This window comes from Mobula birostris, chromosome 30 (genome assembly GCF_030028105.1).
Source record: "Mobula birostris isolate sMobBir1 chromosome 30, sMobBir1.hap1, whole genome shotgun sequence".
NCBI classification, from domain to species: Eukaryota; Metazoa; Chordata; class Chondrichthyes; order Myliobatiformes; family Myliobatidae; genus Mobula; species Mobula birostris.
The window spans coordinates 3,467,824-3,477,590 of record NC_092399.1 but is presented as its reverse complement, the minus strand read 5'-3'; the positions used below and the strand labels follow the sequence as shown (position 1 = coordinate 3,477,590).

The 9,767-nt window shown below is 41.7% G+C and overlaps 1 long non-coding RNA gene across 1 annotated transcript in view; it reads right to left on the bottom strand.

Annotated features, from left to right (window-relative positions):
- Positions 1-3,184: 3,184 nt before the first annotated feature.
- Positions 3,185-9,767, bottom strand: part of LOC140190558 (uncharacterized) — a 50,316-nt gene continuing 43,733 nt past the window's right edge. Inside the window, exon 3 of the long non-coding RNA XR_011883633.1 lies at positions 3,185-3,835. This is a non-coding gene — a long non-coding RNA (uncharacterized lncRNA). The remainder of the gene's footprint in view (positions 3,836-9,767) is intronic.

Sequence of the window (9,767 nt, the reverse complement as noted above, 5' to 3'; positions counted from 1 at the left end):
CATGTCGACCTTGGCCAACAGAGGGCTCACTAAACATAAGTGGTACGGTAGTGCGATGCTATTACAGCTCGGACATTCCAGATATTGGAGTTCAATTCCAGTGCCGTTCTGTAAGGATTTCCGTAGGTCCTGCCCGTGTAGTACGTGGGTTTTCTCTGGGTGCTTCAGTATCCTCCCACAGTCCAAAGACTTGCTGGGTAATTAAACTGATCATTGTAAATTGTCCTGTGATCAGGTTAGGGTTGAACTGGGGTTATGGGGTTGTGTGGTTGCTGGGTCAGCATGTCTCGAAGGGCAGGAAGAGCCACCTCTGCACTAAATGAATAAATAAATACACATCCCACCAGGTACCAACATATTGGCAATCAGATAATTTTTCCCCCTCCTTCCCCAATCACCTCACCAAACCCTTATCTTATTTGACTGAAGCAACCACCTGACTGAGCACAGATCAAAGGATAGGCCAGTGTGGGTCAGTACATCAGTCTGTAACCTTGAACAATCTCAATGACATAAATGTGTCTTGGACATTGAGCAAAGTCTGCTTATCTTTTCTGTTGGCATTGATTCTATTGACATTTGCTATTGATTCCAGGACATGCTCTCCTCTCATCAGGGAGGAGCTACAGGCCCCGAAGACACACACTCAATGTTTGAGGAACAGCTTCCTCGCTTCTGCCATCAGGTTTTCGAATGGACAATGAACCCATGAACACGTCCTCACTGTTTTCCCCTTTTTTTCACTACTTATTTAATTTATTGTAATTTTTCATTTTTTTTATTATTATGTAATCAGCAAATAGCAATAAATTACTCGATGTACTCTAACCGTTCTTCACGGAGAACATATCTGTTTTCAGATAGTTTAGTCAATTTGTAGAGAGAAAGAAAAATTCCCAGGATGTGAAAGTTCATGGCAATAAGTTAAAGAAAAACAATTGGTTCCTTCTCATAGAGCCTTGATTTTCAGGGGCAAGTACATGGTGATCGCTGCTTTTGACATTAATTCTCCATCACTAATTCCCTTTATCACGTGATCGGGGGTTTCTTAAACACTGGTTTGGCAAGACAAGCAGAACAAAGGCTAGAACTGGACCACTGGTCCTCTGGTCCTCCAGGTTTGGGGGTTCAGTTCAAGGCTAGTACCCTGACTGGTCTCTTTTTACACTGTCTGTCTGTCTAGGTACCGTATCCAATGTGGACTTTGGTGACCATGGTTTTCCATATAGATCTATCCTTCGTTTTTTGGATGAGTTCCATTTCCTCGATGTGCAGCCACCTGGCTATGCTTTTGATGTACATAAGCCGAAGTCTTCCTCTGGGTTTACTCCCCTCAATCTTTCCAGAGAGCATGAGTTTTTCTAGTTCATCTTTCCGCATGATGTGTCCTAGGAATCTGAGTTGTCTTTCTCTTATTGTTAGTATGAGTGATCAAGCTGCTTGGGCTCTTCTGAGAACTTCTTCATTTGATGTGTGTGTGGTCCATGATATCTTTAACATTCTCCTGTAGAACCATAATTCAGCTGCTTCTAGTCTCTTTTCCATTGCTGGAGAAATGGTCCAGCATTCACTTCCATAAATCAGGATAGAATAAATGTAGCACTGCAGTATTCTGTTTTTAGTGTACGTGCTCATCTTTCTGTCTGTTAATATGGTCTTCATTTTTTGGAAAGCTTCTTTCGCCATTGCTATTCTGTATTTGATATCTGTGTCGCACTTTTTACATTACTTATCTAATTTATTTGCAGTACTGTGCAAAAGTCTTAGGTACATATATATAGCTAGAGTATCAGACTTTTACACAGTATTATAGTAATTTTATGTATTGCACTGTACCGCTGCTGCCAAAAAAGCATGTCATTTGTGCGTGATGATAAACTTGATCCTGATATGGGTCCTGAGAGTGGGAAGGGAGCAGGGAAGGGGAATCATGGTTGGAAAAAGGGGAGGGGAGAGAGGAGGGAGCAGGAAGCACCAGAGGGACATTCTGTTGTTTGGAATCTTAGAATCAGATTACCTTGCCTCACTCTCCGCTCCATGTTGACAAATACAGTATTATGCAAAAGTATATATGTGCACAGTACTGTATGTGTATTTCTTATTGTAATTTATAGTTTTTTATGATTGGCTGATTAGATGTGTATTTGCATTAATGAGCAGGTGTATCCAATAAAGTTGTCACTCAGTTTCCAGGTGTATCTAATAAAGTTGTCACTCAGGTGTACAGGTGTACTGAATAAAGTAGTCACTCAGTTTCCAGGTGTATCTAATAAAGTTGTCACTCAGTTTCCAGGTGTATCTAATAAAGTTGTCACTCAGGTGTACAGGTGTATCGAATAAAGTAGTCACTCAGTGTATAATTTGCATGCACTTAATTTCTTCCAGGTCTCAGACATGAGTCAGAAAATCGTCTGGAGCTCCCACAGGGACCCACAGAAAGAACTCTGGCAGGAAATCTCGATGCTGGCTTTTGCAGTTAATGGAGAGAAAGAGAATTACATCAGCTAGCCATTCATAATTCATGACCACTCTCACCATATTTCATTGAGCCACCAACGTTTCAGTTACTTTACCCTCATAGCTAGACCAAATTACAGAATTCAATCACGTGAGTAGATCAATAATCATAATAGGCATGGATTGAGCAATTCAATTAGTGGTCAATGATATTAGTTTCATCAAAAAATGTTGCAAATATTGGAAGGGTATTAATTCTGGACTCAAAATGATGTTACAATTTTTCCTTATTCACTTTCAGGAAGTGGGTGCTACTGACAAGGCTGCCTTGCACATACATACAGAGATGGATTTCATCAACCAGTGAGTCCGTGAGGTGAAGGTACTTCCAAAATGCTCAAGATAAGGACTTGAACCATTTGAAGAATTCTAAGTCTAGTTGATTGTTATATGCACAAACATATCTATGCATGGGTGCAGTGAAAATCTTACTTGCAGCAACATCAAAGGCACAGGGCATCCGCGACACAACATTTTTCAGGAAAAAAAATGAATTAAATGTAATTATAGAAGCAAAAACTCAATTTTTAAAAAATGTCTAGTGTAGAGGAACGTGGTCAAAGTTGTCATAGCATTGATATACTGAGATAGTGAGGATACAAGGTTTTTATTACTAAGCACAAAAGATTCTGCAGATCCTGGAAATCTGAAGTGAATCACACAGGCAGCATCTAAGGAGAGGACATTTCATGGCAAGATCTGTCATTAGGACTGATTAGTCAGGGTGTCAAATGTTACTGGGAGAAGGCAGGAGGATGATGTAAGTCAGCCATGATGGAATAGAAGAGCAGATGGGCAAAATGGCCTAATTCTGCTCTTATGGTCTCATGCACAAAGGCCAGAGGCACTGATTCTATTTGTAACCCACTGCAAATCATTCCATCTCAAATAAAAAAACACAACTGATGAAATGTCAAGCGCTTCTTGTCTGAATTTAATTCAATGCAGTGAGTTAGACTAGGAAGCTGAAAAGGTTGGTTATGTCCTTGAACGATATTGAAGCATTAGCCTGCTAAACATATGTGTGCATTAGCAATGTTTCAAAGAGTTGGAGAGTTTCAGAGGTACGATGTGGAATTTGTCCAGTTCCAGCTTTTCCAGGCTTCGTGACATTTTGCTTTGCTGTGTGATGAGGTGAGTCTGAGGCCATGGGCCTGCACCAGCTGCTCCAGGCTCCGTGTCTGAGGACTGGCTTTCGTTCTGAATGCTGTTTGCTTGCTCCTGCTGTTTGCATGATTTGTTTTTTCTTTCTTTGCACATTGGATGTTTGTTGGTCTTTTTTTAATGAGTTCTTTTGGGTTTCTTGTTCTGTGGCAGCCTATAAGGAGACAAATCTCAAGGTTGTATAATGTATATGTACTTTGTACTTTGAACTTTTTCAGTTCCTTCAGTCCACTAAGCTGCCCCAGCCATTATCCACTCATTTACACTAATCCCTCACCAGTCAGTTCCATGTATTTAAATTTTCCTCTCAGTCCCATCAGCTATTTAACTTATATTATATCAGACATCTCACCTCTCCCGGAAGTTCCGGGAGTCTCCCGCATATTGATAGCGGCTCCCTGACACCCAGAAATTATGTACAATATCCCGGAAATTGATTTTTTTTGAGAGAGAGAGGGAGAGGGAGCATCCTGATTGGTCTCTCTTCGTGCTAAGCATGGTCCCCAACCACCGGGCCGCAAAGGAAACAATATGATTTGGCGATATGAGTCAACTGCACCTTTCCTCACTCCCTGTCACGCCCACTGTTGAACTTGAACGCACACGAGGGAATTACGCACGCGTCATCCATGTCAGCGCGGGAAGATCAACTCCTCGAGCTTGCAAATGATGGCGGGCTGAAAAGTATGTTTGACATAACATTTCTGCCGGCATTCTGGATCAAAGTCAAGGCAGAATATCCTGAGATAGCCATGGAAGCACTGAGAACGTTGCTTCCATATCTCTGCGAAGCGGAGTTTTCTGCAATGAATGCAACGAAAACTAAATTGCGGAATAGACTGGACATAGGGAACCCCCTTCGAGTATCGCTGTCTCCCATCACCCCTTGGTGGTACCGTCTTGTTGCAGGGAAACAAGCCCAGGGTTCCCACTGATTCAGCGATATTGGTGTGTTGCAATGATTTTATATGTTTGTACGAAGAAAATATGCGCTGTGTGTTTAATATCCAAACGTTACATAAAATGTTATGATACTATTGACTTATAACTATATTCATGCGAGGAAAATATGTGCTGTGTGTTTAATATTAAATTTGTTAGATAAACCCTTTTAGAAATGAAATTGAGTGTATTAGCCACTTACAAGTGACTTATAGTTGACTTATCACCTATATTCCAGTCGTGATTAACACCACCACCCCCTCGCCCCCCCCCCCCGGTTGGCCGGTCTGCGGTGCAAAAAAGGTTGGGGACCCCTGCTAAGTAGACCTATCAGTTTTCTCTGTGGGCGGGCTTTACAGTCGACCTCAAAAATAATGACAGTGTTGCTCACTGCACTGTTTGCAACAGTGACTTTTCTATTGCCCATGGTGGGTTAAAATGTAAAAGACATGTTGAGGTGAGTTTAACAGGTGTCATTCGTTCAATAGCATAACTAACGTTATTTAAACTAGCTGGCTTGCTGCTAAGGAGCTATGCTATTGTTGTCCTACGTGATGAGGCCAAACTCCCTGTAGACTTGCTTAAAGTTGTAATAGAATAAACGTGATAATATAAGTACATAATTTAATGTCACATTTTCTGCATATACCCAACTTGGTTTACAGATTAGACAAAATCACTAAACAAAGTATTACATATACCCTTGAAGGTCGACCGTGGGGGGAAGTGGGGGTGGGATATGGGGTTGCGGGGGGCAGGGGTGCTACCTCCCTGAAATGAGATTTTTTGCAGGGTAGGATGTCTGTTATATATATATATATTTACTGCAATTAAGATTTTTGTATTATTATGTATTGCAATGTACTGCTGCCACAAAGTTAACAAATTTTAAGACAAATGCCAGTGATATTAAACCTGATTCAGCAATCCCACCTTCGCCCCACTTCTACCATTCACCTACACCAGTGGTCCCCAACCTCCGGGCCGCGGACCAATACATTGCGCGAAGCCAAAATAAACAAGCTAATTAATTAGGTGCCGCCCGTCACGTAAACGTCGGCCCATGCCGTGCGGCATCTAATTAATTAGCTTCTTTATTTCGGCTTTTTTCTTAAGGATGTGCTGGGTGCATTCCGACTACCACTGCACCGCTGCATTCTTCGCGGCAATGTATCGGGGGACCACTGACCTACACATTAAGAACAATTTACAGTGGGGCCAATTATCTGCCAATCAGTACATCTTTGGGATGTGGGAGGAATCCAGAACACCCAGTGAAAACTCGTGTTTACAGGAAGAACATGTAAACTGCACACAGAAAGCATCGAAGGTCAGGATTGATCCTGGCTCTCTGACTGTGTGTGGCTGTGGGTCTACTAGCTTCACACACAAAATGCTGGAGGAACTCTGCAGGTCAGGCAGCATCTATGGAAATGAACAGACAGTCAACGTTTCGGGCTGAGACCCTTCATCAGGACTGGAAAGGAAGGGGAAAGAAGCCAGAATAAAGAGCTTGGGAGGACTAACTCTAAGGTAATAAGTGAAACCAGGTGGGGGGGAAAGGTCAGGGGTTGGAGAGGAGAGTGGGCCATTGGAGAATGGGAAGGAGGAGGGGCACCAAGGGGATGTGAGAAGAAGAGGTAAGAGGCCAGAATGGGGAATAGAAGAAGGAGGAAGGGGGCAGGGTAAATTCCTGGAAGGAGAAATCAATGTTCCTACCACCAGGTTAGAGGCTACCTAGACAGAATACTGTGTTGCTTCTCCAACCTGAGAGTGACCTCATCATGGCAAAATCAGAGATCAAGGACCGACATGTCAAAATGGGAATCAGAATTAAAATGGTTGCCCACAGGGAAATTCTGTTTTCAGCTACTAGCTTCAACCATATGTCACCTATATTTATAATGTTTGTAAGCAATTATAAAATCTGATACCACGAATTCAAAAAATATAAATCCAAAGAATTGAAAAGTGAACATTCTCATTCGCTTAATTTGAGACTTCAGAAATTCTATTTCTTCGTCATAATTTGGAAACCAGATCTGTGTACTTCGCTCCTCCCATTTTAATCATCCACTTTCTTTTATTTATACTGAATAAAGGTTGTGTCCAAAAAGTAGGAATCCATTTAAATATGATTTGTTGAATATTAACCAATCATTTTTGTGATCTGGGTCATCCAGCTGAGATAAAATAGTCCTTAATGTCAGAAGAATCTAATTGAAAAATATAAAAATATTTTTTACAGAAATCTAACAGAATATAGAAATAAATCCACATTCAATATATCAACCATATCAATCTTACATTGAAATATTTACTGTCGCCTTTGGAAACTAAGCAAGTATTTACAGTCTGCACAGTGAATGATTGCTCTGTGTTTGCTGTGTGTTTTGTGAAAGGACAATCCCCGTGGTTCAGGTGAATCACCTGAAGAACACGTGTCTTGGGTGTTTGATTTTTTTTCTTGAGTAGGTTCCATGGTGTTTCTTTATTTCGTGGTTGTCTACAGGAGGACAAATCTCAGCTGTATTCTGTATACATACTTTGATAATAAATGTACCTTGAATTATTGAATGTTTCAATCTTTGACTTGCTGAGTTCCTCCAGCATTTTGTGTGTGTTACTCCGGATATCTGGCAAAAGAAAATCTGCAGATGCTGGAAATCCAAGCAGCACACACAAAATGCTGGAGGAACTCAGCAGGCCAGGCAGCATCTATGGAAACGAGTACAGTCGACGTTTCGGGCTGAAACCCTTCAGCAGAACTGGAGAAAAAAAGAAGAGGGGTAGATTTAAAAGGTTGGGGGCAGGTAGGGAGACAACAAGGGGATAGGTGAAACTGGGAGGGGAGGGGTGAAGTAAAGAGCTGGGAAGTTGATTGGTTAAAGAGATACAGGGCTACAGAAGGGGTAAAATAATAGCAGAGGACAGAAGGCCATGGAAGAAAGAAAAACGGGATGGAACACCAGAGGGAGGTGATGGGCAGACAAAGAGATAAGGTGAGAGAGGGGAAAGGGAATGGTAAAGGGAGAGGGTATTACCAGAAGTTCGAGAAATCGATGTTCATCCCATCAGGTTGGAGGCTACCCAGAGGAATATAAGGTGCTGTTCCTCCAACCTGAGTGTGGCTTCATCAACAGCAGAGGAGGCCGTGGATAGACATCTCAGAATGGGAAGTGGAATTAAAATGGGTGGCCACTGGGAGATCCTGCTTCCTCTGGTGGACGGAGCGTAGATGCTTGACGAAGCGATCTCCCAACCTGCGTGAGGTTTCACCAATATACAGCAGGTCACACCTTGAGCACCGGTTACAGTATATGACCCCAACAGACTCACAGGTGAAGTGTCGCCTCACCTGGAAGGACTGTTTGAGGCCCTGAATGGGTGTGAGAGAGGAATTGTAGGGAGAGGTGTAGCACTTGTTCTGCTTGCAAGGATAAGTGCAGAATCTCTTGTGTTTATGAAAGACAATCTTTCACATCACATCAGGATGATCTCAAGTGTCATATACCTCGCGATGTGCAATTGAAATATAAACAGTCATATTCTAGAAAATGCAACAGGTAATACATAGATAATCTGATGTTTATCCATGTTGATGGAAAGATAAGTGATAATAAAGACACTAGGGTGAACCTCCATTAGCAAATCACCATCGGTAAGTGTTATGTTTTGTAATTCCAGAGACTAACTGAAAGAAAAACACAGGACCGAGGATGTGTTTTGTCTACTTAATTTTTTCTTAGTGAGGCGCTTACAAATGACATGGTGGCATAATGATGTACGCCATTCACATACCTTTATATACAACCTGTAATGAATTATATAAACAACAAAGAATACTTAATCAAACAAAGTATTTACAATATTACTCAAATATTATTGAAATATTAAACAAAGTACACCTCTCTGAAGCAACACACGTAAAATGCTGGAGGAACTCAGCAAGTTGGGCAGCATCTATATAAGTGAATGAAGAAACGACATTTTGGGATGAAACACCTCATCAGGACTTTCCCTGAAACATCAATGATTTATTCATTTTTATAGATGCTGCCTGACCTGCTGAGTTCCTCCAGCATTTTGTGCATGTTGCTTTGAATTTCCAGCATCTGCAGACCTTCTCATGTTTATGGTTGTACACTCCTGTTTGCCTAGCTATAAACTCCAACTGGATACAGAACGCATCTCAACCGAAATATGTAACGTACTATTCTCTTAGTTATCTTACATACACAGTATTTTATATCATACAGCTACTATACGGACATCCACAGCACAGTGAATTTTCAATTGTCCCTTTCGGGCGTAAATATCTAATCGCTGTGGAGCATTTCTTGCTCTTGAGGGATAATGTCTTTCCAGACAAGGGGAATTACTCTGCTTGGCAAGTGAGACTTATGGCTGTGAAACAATCTTAGGTTCTGGGCCTCCTTCGTGGTGGTTGTAGGAGTTGACTCTGGGACAGCAGGAAGTGGTTCTGACAGCTCTGGAAACTTTTCTTCTCTAATAATTGACTCTGGCCTTCTCAATTGATCGACGTGTCATCTCCAGATGACATCAGATGCAATCTCCGCTGTGTAGGAGAGTGGCTAGTTCTGTCCTTAATCTTTCCAAGCACCCACTTTTGATCACCTCTGCAGTCCCTCGCCAGGAGGGTGGTGAATCTGTAGAATTCTCTGCCCAATGAAGCAGTGGAGGCTACCTCAGTAAATATATTTAAGAAAAGGTTGGATAGATTTTTGCATAGTAGGGGGAATTAAGAGAAAAGGCAGGTAAATGGAGATGAGTCCATGGTCAGATCAGCCATGATCTTATTGAATGGCAGAGCAGGCACAATGGGCCAGATGGCCTACTCCTGCTCCTATTTCTTATGTTCTTAATCACACTGTCCATCACAAACAATCTAAAACGTTTCTCCCGAATCTACCATTCTGATAAGCTCACGCAACATTCCTAGCGGAACAGCAGGGCTCTTCTCTCTAGCTGAAACCAAAACGTTCTATCAGCAGGACACACTGCTTTTGCAGAAAACCGCCAGAATGAAATACCTACAGCATAGCAGTATAAATCTTAACCAGGGCATTTCATTTATAACATTATCAAACAGAGGGAAGTAAAGAAGTTCCTGTACTGATTTT